The sequence below is a fragment of the Drosophila erecta genome, unplaced genomic scaffold (assembly GCF_003286155.1).
Source record: "Drosophila erecta strain 14021-0224.00,06,07 unplaced genomic scaffold, DereRS2 tig00000433-arrow-arrow-pilon, whole genome shotgun sequence".
Lineage (NCBI taxonomy): Eukaryota > Metazoa > Arthropoda > Insecta > Diptera > Drosophilidae > Drosophila > Drosophila erecta.
In genome coordinates this window covers 44,125-58,034 of record NW_020825252.1, presented here as the reverse complement: position 1 = coordinate 58,034, position 13,910 = coordinate 44,125, and the positions used below count along the sequence as shown (strand labels likewise).

Below are 13,910 nucleotides of genomic sequence, written 5' to 3'. Positions count from 1 at the left end.
CGTAGGTGCATGTCAATATTCTATTGTCATCAGATACTGGCATATCTGAGGTGAATATGTTGTACAGCACAGGACCGAGTACGCTGCCCTGAGGTACTCCGGCTCTCACCACGTGTTGGGGTGATTTGGAGTTACTGCTCCTCACGTAAAACCTCCTCTCTTCCACGTATGCCTTGAGGAACATGTAGTATGGGGTAGGTAACTGTTGCTTCAGCTTAAAAAGCAGGCCGAGGTGCCACACCCTGTCGAAAGCCTGCCTCACATCGAGGAAGACTGCCGCGCAATACTTCTTGTTTTCGAAGGCATCGAAGACCCTGGAGACGACCCGGTGGCACTGCTGGATGGCGCCATGTCCTTGCCTGAAACCGAACTGGTGGTCAGGGATGGTCCTCTTTTCCTCCAGGATGGTCAGCAACCTCTTGAGGAACAGCTTCTCAAGGATTTTTGACAGGATGGCGAGTAGACTGATCGGCCTGTATGAGCCTAACTCGGCTTCTGGCTTGCCCGGCTTGTGTATGAGGATAACCTCAGCGCACTTCCACTGAGAAGGAAAGTGTCCCAGTCTTAAGCATTGGTTCATCAGAGCCTTCAGGTACTCTATGCAGTTCGCTGGGAGCAGCTTGAGGGCAGCTGCGTCGATTTGGTCGTGGCCAGGAGATTTGGTGAGCTTCAAGCACGAGATCTCATCCAGAATCTCCTGACTACCTATCTCTGCGATAGGCAGGTCCATAGGGCAGGCTGCGTCAACGAACTGCTTCGTCTCTTCAACGTCTTCGTCATCACATAGGGCGAATGGCTGAAAGCTGGTTTCCAGGTGGTCAGCAAACGCATCCGCTTTCTCTTGGCTTGTCCGGCACCATACACCTGCAGCTGTTTTGACAGGTGGCACCCTCCGCGCAGGCCTCTTCAGATATTTGGTGGCGTTCCAGATGTTGTGCTCAGCATTGCCAGGCTCCAGTTCTATTAGGTACTCCTCGAGCGCCTTGTTTCTCGAGTCATGAAGCATCTGTTTGAGCTGCTTGCAGGCTCTGTTGTAGGCCCTCTTGTCGGACGGTGTTCTGCTAGTCTGCCAGACTCTCCTCAGCCTCCTTTTCTCCGATACCATCGATGCCAGTTCAGTCGACCATAGATGGTTGTCCCTGCGGGCCACTTGGGGTCTCCCACTGTTGGTAGGACGTGTGGGTGTGGCCATCCTTGCCGCCTGCTGGATTTTGCCAGTAAGGCTAGCAACGGCTTCGTCTATGTCTCCTCCAGTGCTGATAGTCGGATGTGGGTCAACGTTTTCTTCAAGCCAGCTTTTAAACACAGTTATGTCGGTATTTCGCCTGATCAGTTTGGTGCCTCTGGGGGTGCTTAGGAAGGAGGTCCTAAGTACTATCCTGACCATGCTGTGGTCAGAGCACAGCTCGTAGCACCCAACTGTAGATACTTTCGCCGGGTCGATTCCTCTACTGATGCCTAGATCAAGGAGGTCCGGTATTTTGTTAGGGTCACTGGGCCAGTATGTTGGCTCACCCGTTGTGTGCAGATTGCAGCCCAACTCTCTGACGCACCTAAGCAGAGTGCTGCCCTTGGGGTTGACAATCCTGGAGCCCCACCATGTGTGCTTGGCATTAAAGTCTCCGCCAATAAGAAATTTGGGACCCAAGTTTTTCAGCTGCAGTGACAACTCGGGATGGCTGATTGTATAACGCGGGGGCAAGTATGCTGCCGCGATACAGATTTTGCCCGAATGTGTCAGCAGCTGGATCCTGGCGCATTGCATCCATTCCAGCTGCACCGGCTCCATCTCCTCGTACAGTAATCCTCTTCGTACGATTACTGTGGCTCCACCTCTGATCCTGTCCGCTGGGTGCAAGGCGTTGACCACCTCGTAGCCAGGGATTTTGAAGTGAGACCTCGTTGTAAAGTGGGTCTCGCTGACCAGCATCACGTCTACCTGGTTGGTTTTCAGGTAGAGCTCCACTTCTGGCTTGTTCCGCGCCAAGCCGTTAGCATTCCAGATTACTATTTGTGTATTCATGGCATGGTTCTCTGGCAGGAGAACATGGCCATCACCATGTCTTTAAACTGGGAGAACATTGAGGCCATCATGTTCTCCATGCGCTTCATTATTCTCTCCTCCAACGCTGCCTCCCGGTCAATGAGACCTTGTTGGTTGAAGGTGTGTTTGGGTTGCTGTTGCTGGGGGTATCCTCCCCTGATGACGTCAGCGTAGCTAAAGCCAGTGAATGTGGCGTTGTTGGTTGTCGTTGGTGGTGTATGGGCCCCTTTCGGCGGTGGTGTCATCGTCTTCGTTTTTGGCTTAGGGGAAGCCCTCTTCTTGGCCTCGATGTATACTCGACAGCCTTGGTATGACGCAGTGTGCGCCTCCCCGCAGTTACCGCATGTAGCAGGAGCGTCTTTGGCCTTAGTGCACTCGGTAGATGCATGCCCCTGACCGCATTTTACGCAAGTGTACTGCAATCTGCAGTACCTCTTGGTATGCCCGAAAGCCTGGCAGCGGTAGCACTGCACCAGGTCATTGAATTTTCTGGGCTCCTCGGTGGAGACCACAGCGTGGCAGAGCCTGTTGATCTCGAACACCTTTTTATTGTTACTTGAAGGCTCCAAGTTTACGAAGAACATAGCCATAGGTTTCTTTGTGGTTCTCGAGATGGCGTTCTTGATATCTCGAACAGTGTGTCCGAGCCCCTTCAGTTCTTCAGTGATGAGGTCAACTGGCGTTGTTGAATGTAGCCCTTTAATTACCACGCGAAAAGCTCGGTTTTCCTTGAGTTGGAAAGTCCTGAAGGCCATGTTGTGGTTGTCCATGTGGTTGACAATTTTCCGGTATGTCGAGCTGTCTTTCGGCATGATTCTGACGCTACCGCCTCCGGTAGCCTTGTAGGCGAAGCTACCTGGCTCGGTTACTTCTCCAAGGTCAGCTAGCATATCTGCGATGCTGTGCACCCCAGGTATTATGATTGGAGGGGGCTTGGGAACAGTGGCCTCCACTGGTATAGCTGGTTCCTTGGTGACAACGTCCTCTTCGATAGGCAGTGCAGCGAATCGGTTGGTATTTGACAGCAGCTCCTCAGCATCGCTGACCTTGTTGACTTTGGCCAGCTTAGCTGTCTTTTTCTTTAGGGGCAAGGTGAACTGTCGTACCTCACCTGGTTCCTCGTATTCATCGTCAGATTCGCTGGAGCTGGAGCTGGAGCTGGAGCTGCCAGTGGCCGACGTCTTCTTCTTCATGGGTTTTAGTACCTTGGGTACTTTGGGGTTTACGGTCGTAGCTAGATTAGGTGGCTCCTTGCGCTTGCCTGCATTCTTCTTAGGCACCAGCGTTTGCCAACCATTTTTCTTAGAAGTGGGCAGAGCCACATTATCCACTTCCATATCGTTTTTGCCCATGGTAACTGCGTGCAGTAGCACGTGTCTTTCAGATTTTGCCTTTCTGTACGAGTGAGTGTTAATTGTCAGGCACAGAAGGGGGGAGCAAAGAGCGCCACCTGGTGGCGCTTTATGGGACTGATTAACGCCCTCTGGCGGAGAAATTTTTTACTATAGGGGTAGAGGCGCCACCTATTTCGAAACTGGTTGTGGTTATCGGGTTCAATTTAGCCAGTACACACACCACTGGAACAGCTGTTCCACCAGCTGAGTAGGCGACGACTGGTGACACCAGACAGCTGATTTGCTAAACACGTGCACTTTTGCAAATAAGTTAAATACCATCTGCAGCCAAAGCACACGTTGCATGAACTTGCGTTCGCGTATCACACGCACTTCAGGTCTTGGGCCAACTTTCTGTACGTTTTTGAAGATTCCAGGTTTACTTTTTCACAGCGAAAATCACTCAGAGAATAAACACTTTATCCGTAGGCACGTCTGCACTCGACGAGAGTTAGGAAGTGACTGACTAAATTGATGACAAAGCATTTGGCTACTGGCTACTCTATTCTGGGCACTCTGGGCACCCATTATAAGTACATGATAAAAGTACTTATATATTTTATATCGAATCATCAAGCAAAGGATAAGCTTCAGTGGATCGCAGTATGGCAGCTGCTCAACCACTTACAACACCTTGCCTGTTACAAAAGTCGTTTACAATTGATTCTAGGCTTTGTCATTGTATTAAATAATGCTTTTATATGTAACTAGCGCGGCATCAGGTGATCGAAGATCCTCCCAATTTACTATGTTACAAATTACATTGGCATCACATCCATTCAGTCACTTCCTAACTCTCGTCGAGTGCAGACGTGCCTACGGATAAAGTGTTTATTCTCTGAGTGATTTTCGCTGTGAAAAAGTAAACCTGGAATCTTCAAAAACGTACAGAAAGTTGGCCCAAGACCTGAAGTGCGTGTGATACGCGAACGCAAGTTCATGCAACGTGTGCTTTGGCTGCAGATGGTATTTAACTTATTTGCAAAAGTGCACGTGTTTAGCAAATCAGCTGTCTGGTGTCACCAGTCGTCGCCTACTCAGCTGGTGGAACAGCTGTTCCAGTGGTGTGTGTACTGGCTAAATTGAACCCGATAACCACAACCAGTTTCGAAATAGGTGGCGCCTCTACCCCTATAGTAAAAAATTTCTCCGCCAGAGGGCGTTAATCAGTCCCATAAAGCGCCACCAGGTGGCGCTCTTTGCTCCCCCCTTCTGTGCCTGACAATTAACACTCACTCGTACAGAAAGGCAAAATCTGAAAGACACGTGCTACTGCACGCAGTTACCATGGGCAAAAACGATATGGAAGTGGATAATGTGGCTCTGCCCACTTCTAAGAAAAATGGTTGGCAAACGCTGGTGCCTAAGAAGAATGCAGGCAAGCGCAAGGAGCCACCTAATCTAGCTACGACCGTAAACCCCAAAGTACCCAAGGTACTAAAACCCATGAAGAAGAAGACGTCGGCCACTGGCAGCTCCAGCTCCAGCTCCAGCTCCAGCGAATCTGACGATGAATACGAGGAACCAGGTGAGGTACGACAGTTCACCTTGCCCCTAAAGAAAAAGACAGCTAAGCTGGCCAAAGTCAACAAGGTCAGCGATGCTGAGGAGCTGCTGTCAAATACCAACCGATTCGCTGCACTGCCTATCGAAGAGGACGTTGTCACCAAGGAACCAGCTATACCAGTGGAGGCCACTGTTCCCAAGCCCCCTCCAATCATAATACCTGGGGTGCACAGCATCGCAGATATGCTAGCTGACCTTGGAGAAGTAACCGAGCCAGGTAGCTTCGCCTACAAGGCTACCGGAGGCGGTAGCGTCAGAATCATGCCGAAAGACAGCTCGACATACCGGAAAATTGTCAACCACATGGACAACCACAACATGGCCTTCAGGACTTTCCAACTCAAGGAAAACCGAGCTTTTCGCGTGGTAATTAAAGGGCTACATTCAACAACGCCAGTTGACCTCATCACTGAAGAACTGAAGGGGCTCGGACACACTGTTCGAGATATCAAGAACGCCATCTCGAGAACCACAAAGAAACCTATGGCTATGTTCTTCGTAAACTTGGAGCCTTCAAGTAACAATAAAAAGGTGTTCGAGATCAACAGGCTCTGCCACGCTGTGGTCTCCACCGAGGAGCCCAGAAAATTCAATGACCTGGTGCAGTGCTACCGCTGCCAGGCTTTCGGGCATACCAAGAGGTACTGCAGATTGCAGTACACTTGCGTAAAATGCGGTCAGGGGCATGCATCTACCGAGTGCACTAAGGCCAAAGACGCTCCTGCTACATGCGGTAACTGCGGGGAGGCGCACACTGCGTCATACCAAGGCTGTCGAGTATACATCGAGGCCAAGAAGAGGGCTTCCCCTAAGCCAAAAACGAAGACGATGACACCACCGCCGAAAGGGGCCCATACACCACCAACGACAACCAACAACGCCACATTCACTGGCTTTAGCTACGCTGACGTCATCAGGGGAGGATACCCCCAGCAACAGCAACCCAAACACACCTTCAACCAACAAGGTCTCATTGACCGGGAGGCAGCGTTGGAGGAGAGAATAATGAAGCGCATGGAGAACATGATGGCCTCAATGTTCTCCCAGTTTAAAGACATGGTGATGGCCATGTTCTCCTGCCAGAGAACCATGCCATGAATACACAAATAGTAATCTGGAATGCTAACGGCTTGGCGCGGAACAAGCCAGAAGTGGAGCTCTACCTGAAAACCAACCAGGTAGACGTGATGCTGGTCAGCGAGACCCACTTTACAACGAGGTCTCACTTCAAAATCCCTGGCTACGAGGTGGTCAACGCCTTGCACCCAGCGGACAGGATCAGAGGTGGAGCCACAGTAATCGTACGAAGAGGATTACTGTACGAGGAGATGGAGCCGGTGCAGCTGGAATGGATGCAATGCGCCAGGATCCAGCTGCTGACACATTCGGGCAAAATCTGTATCGCGGCAGCATACTTGCCCCCGCGTTATACAATCAGCCATCCCGAGTTGTCACTGCAGCTGAAAAACTTGGGTCCCAAATTTCTTATTGGCGGAGACTTTAATGCCAAGCACACATGGTGGGGCTCCAGGATTGTCAACCCCAAGGGCAGCACTCTGCTTAGGTGCGTCAGAGAGTTGGGCTGCAATCTGCACACAACGGGTGAGCCAACATACTGGCCCAGTGACCCTAACAAAATACCGGACCTCCTTGATCTAGGCATCAGTAGAGGAATCGACCCGGCGAAAGTATCTACAGTTGGGTGCTACGAGCTGTGCTCTGACCACAGCATGGTCAGGATAGTACTTAGGACCTCCTTCCTAAGCACCCCCAGAGGCACCAAACTGATCAGGCGAAATACCGACATAACTGTGTTTAAAAGCTGGCTTGAAGAAAACGTTGACCCACATCCGACTATCAGCACTGGAGGAGACATAGACGAAGCCGTTGCTAGCCTTACTGGCAAAATCCAGCAGGCGGCAAGGATGGCCACACCCACACGTCCTACCAACAGTGGGAGACCCCAAGTGGCCCGCAGGGACAACCATCTATGGTCGACTGAACTGGCATCGATGGTATCGGAGAAAAGGAGGCTGAGGAGAGTCTGGCAGACTAGCAGAACACCGTCCGACAAGAGGGCCTACAACAGAGCCTGCAAGCAGCTCAAACAGATGCTTCATGACTCGAGAAACAAGGCGCTCGAGGAGTACCTAATAGAACTGGAGCCTGGCAATGCTGAGCACAACATCTGGAACGCCACCAAATATCTGAAGAGGCCTGCGCGGAGGGTGCCACCTGTCAAAACAGCTGCAGGTGTATGGTGCCGGACAAGCCAAGAGAAAGCGGATGCGTTTGCTGACCACCTGGAAACCAGCTTTCAGCCATTCGCCCTATGTGATGACGAAGACGTTGAAGAGACGAAGCAGTTCGTTGACGCAGCCTGCCCTATGGACCTGCCTATCGCAGAGATAGGTAGTCAGGAGATTCTGGATGAGATCTCGTGCTTGAAGCTCACCAAATCTCCTGGCCACGACCAAATCGACGCAGCTGCCCTCAAGCTGCTCCCAGCGAACTGCATAGAGTACCTGAAGGCTCTGATGAACCAATGCTTAAGACTGGGACACTTTCCTTCTCAGTGGAAGTGCGCTGAGGTTATCCTCATACACAAGCCGGGCAAGCCAGAAGCCGAGTTAGGCTCATACAGGCCGATCAGTCTACTCGCCATCCTGTCAAAAATCCTTGAGAAGCTGTTCCTCAAGAGGTTGCTGACCATCCTGGAGGAAAAGAGGACCATCCCTGACCACCAGTTCGGTTTCAGGCAAGGACATGGCGCCATCCAGCAGTGCCACCGGGTCGTCTCCAGGGTCTTCGATGCCTTCGAAAACAAGAAGTATTGCGCGGCAGTCTTCCTCGATGTGAGGCAGGCTTTCGACAGGGTGTGGCACCTCGGCCTGCTTTTTAAGCTGAAGCAACAGTTACCTACCCCATACTACATGTTCCTCAAGGCATACGTGGAAGAGAGGAGGTTTTACGTGAGGAGCAGTAACTCCAAATCACCCCAACACGTGGTGAGAGCCGGAGTACCTCAGGGCAGCGTACTCGGTCCTGTGCTGTACAACATATTCACCTCAGATATGCCAGTATCTGATGACAATAGAATATTGACATGCACCTACGCCGACGACACAGCGCTCCTGTGCTCTGACACAACCCCTACCCTGGCAGCGCAAGGGCTGCAACACGAGCTGGACACGATACAGTCATGGCTGAAAAGGTGGAACATCACCATAAACGCTGACAAATCCACCTACGTCACGTTTACACTCAGACCAGACAACTGTCCACCCGTCCACATCAACGGCACCAACATACCGTCCAACTCGAGGGCCAAGTACCTGGGACTAACCCTGGACAAGCGTCTCACATGGAAGGACCACATAGGGGATAAAGTAAAACTCATGAGGCACAAATGCCGCTCCATGACATGGCTTCTGGGCAGACGAAGCACGCTACCGACTAGATACAAACTACTCCTCTACAAAGCCATCATAAAGCCGGCTTGGACATACGGCATCGAGCTGTGGGGCACTGCCTCCCATACAAATATCAAAAGACTACAGAGAGCAGAATGCCGCATCCTAAGATTTATCCTCAACTGTCCTTACTACGTGAGGAACACGACAATCAAAAGGGACCTCAAAATGCAAAGTGTCGCCGAGGAGTCCAGGAAAGCCAGCAGGAGGCACCTGGAGAAGCTGGAAAACCACCAAAACCAACTTGCTGTCAACCTCCTGGACAACAGCCTACAGCGCAGAAGACTCCGAAGAAACCATCCACTTGACCTACCTTTCCGGGTTCCCTAAAGGAATCCCCTGATGACCCTAGCTATTAAATATAAGATTGCCTAGAAAATCTACTTAACCGCCAATGTACCACATAATTTAATTGATTGCCCTCCTGGGCAGATGTAAATAAAGATACTGTAATATTAAAAAAAAAAAAAATCACATCCATTGTCGTTTATAAAGTAAATTATAAACTTTAAATGGTTTAGAAGCCATACAATGCAAATTGCCCCTTATTTATCATTGCAGTCCAGCACGGATACGACCTTAGAGGCGTTCAGGCATAATCCAACGGACGTAGCGTCATACCACTGTTCGCTCGAACAAGTATTGTGCCATTGGTCCGTACCTGCGGTTCCTCTCGTACTACGCAGGAATGCTGTCGCAACAACGTTTTGTCATTAGTAGGGTAAAACTAACCTGTCTCACGACGGTCTAAACCCAGCTCACGTTCCCTTGCATGGGTGAACAATCCAACGCTTGGTGAATTTTGCTTCACAATGATAGGAAGAGCCGACATCGAAGGATCAAAAAGCGACGTCGCTATGAACGCTTGGCCGCCACAAGCCAGTTATCCCTATGGTAACTTTTCTGACACCTCTTGTTAAAAACTCTTTAAACCAAAAGGATCGATAGGCCGAGCTTTTGCTGTCCCTGTGTGTACTGAACACCGAGATCAAGTCAGCATTTGCCCTTTTGCTCTATGTGTGGTTTCTGTCCGCACTGAGCTGGCCTTGGGACACCTCCGTTATTATTTGAGAGATGTACCGCCCCAGTCAAACTCCCTACCTGGCAATGTCCTTGAATTGGATCATACCTGAGTAATTGGAGTTATACCAAATTTTCAAATCAAAAATACATAAATGCATCGTTTTATTAAAGAATTTGTTTGCGATTATATAACAAACTCGTGATACTTTGATCAAGAAGCTTGCATCAAAACCCAATACCATAAGATATAATAAATATATCCGTATAATGGCTAGGAAATGATACACGTTCCATTTAATCAAGTAAGTAAGGAAACAATAAGAGTAGTGGTATTTCATTGACGATACCAAACCGAGGTCTAATATCTCCCACTTATTCTACACCTCTTATGTCTCCTTACACTGCCAGATTAGAGTCAAGCTCAAAAGGGTCTTCTTTCCCCGCTAATTATTCCAAGCCCGTTCCCTTGGCTGTGGTTTCGCTAGATAGTAGATAGGGACAGTAGGAATCTCGTTAATCCATTCATGCGCGTCACTAATTAGATGACGAGGCATTTGGCTACCTTAAGAGAGTCATAGTTACTCCCGCCGTTGACCCGCGCTTACTTGAATTTCTTCACTTTGACATTCAGAGCACTGGGCAGAAATCACATTGTGTCAACACCCGCTAGGGCCATCACAATGCTTTGTTTTAATTAGACAGTCGGATTCCCCAAGTCCGTGCCAGTTCTGAATTGATTGTTAATTGATAATCGTTATAATTAATAAGAACTAATTGGTTTAACCCAAATAGTATTCTTAAAAATTTTAGCAAGAAAGTTCCACAATTGGCTACGTAACTAAACTATCCGGGGAACAAGTAACTAACATAAATGCTAGAAACTCTATTTACCCAGAACGAGCACATAAACCATGTTATTGTTTCCCAATCAAGCCCGACTATCTCAATCTTCAGAGCCAATCCTTATCCCGAAGTTACGGATCTAATTTGCCGACTTCCCTTACCTACATTATTCTATCGACTAGAGACTCTTCACCTTGGAGACCAGCTGCGGATATTGGTACGGCCTGTTGAGAAGTTTGCGTGTCCCCACCATAAATTTTCAAGGTCCGAGGAGAAAATATCGACACAACAGTATATGTCATGCTCTTCTAGCCCATCTACCATATCTCTCTGCGAAAGACTTCCATGGTAGTACGGCTATAAAACAGAAAAGAAAACTCTTCCGATATCTCTCGACGGCTTCTTTATGGTCGTTCCTGTTGCCAGGATGAGCACGAGGCCCATATTTAATAACAAACGGATACTCAACAGGTTACGGAATTGGAACCGTATTCCCTTTCGTTCAAAATTATTCAAGTGTATTATTTTCGCTTTGTTTATATAATTTGGCATTTTTGTTTTACTTGAAAATTTTCGGCTTTCGCCTTGAACTTAGGACCGACTAACTCGTGATCAACCACTGTTCACACGAAACCCTTCTCCACTTCAGTCCTCCAAGGTCTCATTCGATTATTTGCTACTACCACCAAGATCTGTACCAATGGCAGCTCCATGCAGGCTTACGCCAAACACTTCTACGCATACCATTGTACCTTCCTACTCACTAAAGTTTCAAAATTTATATCACAAGTAATATAAATCATCTACTTTAGCGGTAATGTATAGGTATACAACTTAAGCGCCATCCATTTTAAGGGCTAGTTGCTTCGGCAGGTGAGTTGTTACACACTCCTTAGCGGATTTCGACTTCCATGATCACCGTCCTGCTGTTTTAAGCAACCAACGCCTTTCATGGTATCTGCATGAGTTGTTAATTTGGGCACCGTAACATTACGTTTGGTTCATCCCACAGCGCCAGTTCTGCTTACCAAAAGTGGCCCACTGGGCACATTATATCATAACCTTGAACTTCATATCAAGAAAGTTAAGGTTCTTACCCATTTAAAGTTTGAGAATAGGTTAAGATCGTTTCGACCCTAAGGCCTCTAATCATTCGCTTTACCAGATAAGATTATTTTATATAATATTAAAATGCACCAGCTATCCTGAGGGAAACTTCGGAAGGAACCAGCTACTAGATGGTTCGATTGGTCTTTCGCCCCTATACTCAATTCTGACAATCGATTTGCACGTCAGAACTGTTTCGGTCTTCCATCAGGGTTTCCCCTGACTTCAACCTGATCAAGTATAGTTCACCATCTTTCGGGTCACAGCATATATGCTCAAGGTACGTTCCAGTTAGAGGCATAAATAATATAAATATACATTATACATAACTATATAGAACGCCCCGGGATTGTGTTAATTAGCTATAAATAGTTAAAAAACTAATCCCATTATTAGTCAAGTTAATTACGCTATTAGGTTTATATCCCAATAACTTGCACATATGTTAGACTCCTTGGTCCGTGTTTCAAGACGGGTCCCGAAGGTATCCTGAATCTTTCGCATTGTTAATCATACAAGTGCATATAATAAACACAAAAATCAATGATAATTATGCCATTATATAATTCCGAAAAATTAACGCACTGTAATCATATTAATCTATCAGCACTTTATCAAATTAATAACATTTATTCTGTGTTAAAATGCAAGCAATTTAATTGGAATAAACTATAAGTTATATTTTATGATAAATTTGGTATATGCTAATAGATTACAATGTCCTTATATGGAAAAAATGCACACTATCCTCATAATATTATTTAAATATTACAATTTTAATGATGAATTTTCCATAACGGATATTCAGGTTCATCGGGCTTAACCTCTAAGCAGTTTCACGTACTGTTTAACTCTCTATTCAGAGTTCTTTTCAACTTTCCCTCACGGTACTTGTTTACTATCGGTCTCATGGTTATATTTAGTTTTAGATGGAGTTTACCACCCACTTAGTGCTGCACTATCAAGCAACACGACTCTTTGGAAACATCATCTAGTAATCATTAACGTTATACGGGCCTGGCACCCTCTATGGGTAAATGGCCTCATTTAAGAAGGACTTAAATCGTTAATTTCTCATACTAGAATATTGACGCTCCATACACTGCATCTCACATTTGCCATATAGACAAAGTGACTTAGTGCTGAACTGTTTTCTTTTCGCTCGCCGCTACTAAGAAAATCCTTGTTAGTTTCTTTTCCTCCCCTAATTAATATGCTTAAATTCAGGGGGTAGTCCCATATGAGTTGAGGTTGTATATAACTTTTTCTTGCCATTAATTCTTTATATATAATGATAAAAACATTTTATTAAATTCGTTATAAAATTTCCATTATTTCTTGTAGCAAAGTGTTTTCCATTAAACGAACCAACGAAGAATAATAACATAACCAAGTTTTTTCTATTTCCGAATCATTAATAAGAGACAATTCTAGATGAAAAATAATTCAATTTTTTATGCTAGACATTTCTCAGTATTACTTGATTGAAAAAGAAAATATTTCTCTTCGTTTTTCACATCCAAATGTGAGATAATGTTTTTCATATATATTTTTTAATATTATGAATAAAAATATTATTATTTTATCCAATAATATACCATATGCTTATAAAATTTATAAACAACTTAATTAGCATAGTCTTACAACCCTCAACCATATGTAGTCCAAGCAGCACTATAAAATTAATTAAAGTACATAACAGCATGGACTGCGATATGCGTTCAAAATGTCGATGTTCATGTGTCCTGCAGTTCACACGATGACGCACAGTTTGCTGCGTTCTTCATCGACCCATGAGCCGAGTGATCCACCGCTTAGAGTTTTATAATTCATTTTTATATAATGTCAATTTTGTTTTTATTGAAAGAAATTAAAAATACACCATTTTACTGGCATATATCAATTCCTTCAATAAATGTATTTTTATACCTAAAATAAATGCTGCGAAATGTCTTAGTTTCATATAAGCATTATGTATCATATAATCTGGTTATTTACGGTTTATATTTAACTATGTTTGGGCGATACATACTGCAATTTATATAAAACATTAACCTGATGGGTACCAGGTACAACATTGTATATTTTAGGTTGTTGCATTAGCCAACGTATGCTCATAACTAAGATGAACAATACATATTCGCAACGCGTGTATATTATGGTCCATATACACACAAAGTTCACCATTTTATATTAACAAATTATTTTGATAACCATTATTTTTAATGTTTTAATTCGATTTCCATTTTCGAATTTGATATCTTCGATCTCTCCAATATTCGAAGTTTTATTTTTACATTTCAAAGCCACATATATATAATATTTTTTTTTGTTGTGCCCGCCATTACACAACATGTTAAAATCTTATGAGGTTGCCAAAGCCTCATATAAATAAAAACCCATCAGATTCATTTTATTTTGATTTTAACTTTTATTTTAATATATATTTATATATATATT

The 13,910-nt window shown here is 45.8% G+C and overlaps 2 non-coding genes across 2 annotated transcripts; both read right to left on the bottom strand.

The window, feature by feature from the left end:
- Positions 1-8,895: 8,895 nt before the first annotated feature.
- Positions 8,896-12,704, bottom strand: LOC113564753. The gene has a single exon (XR_003408288.1). It is a non-coding gene; the product is annotated as a large subunit ribosomal RNA (ribosomal RNA).
- Positions 12,705-13,093: 389 nt separating this feature from the next.
- LOC113564755 lies at positions 13,094-13,272 on the bottom strand. Its single transcript, XR_003408289.1, has one exon. It is a non-coding gene; the product is annotated as a 5.8S ribosomal RNA (ribosomal RNA).
- Between the last annotated feature and the right edge of the window lie 638 nt (positions 13,273-13,910).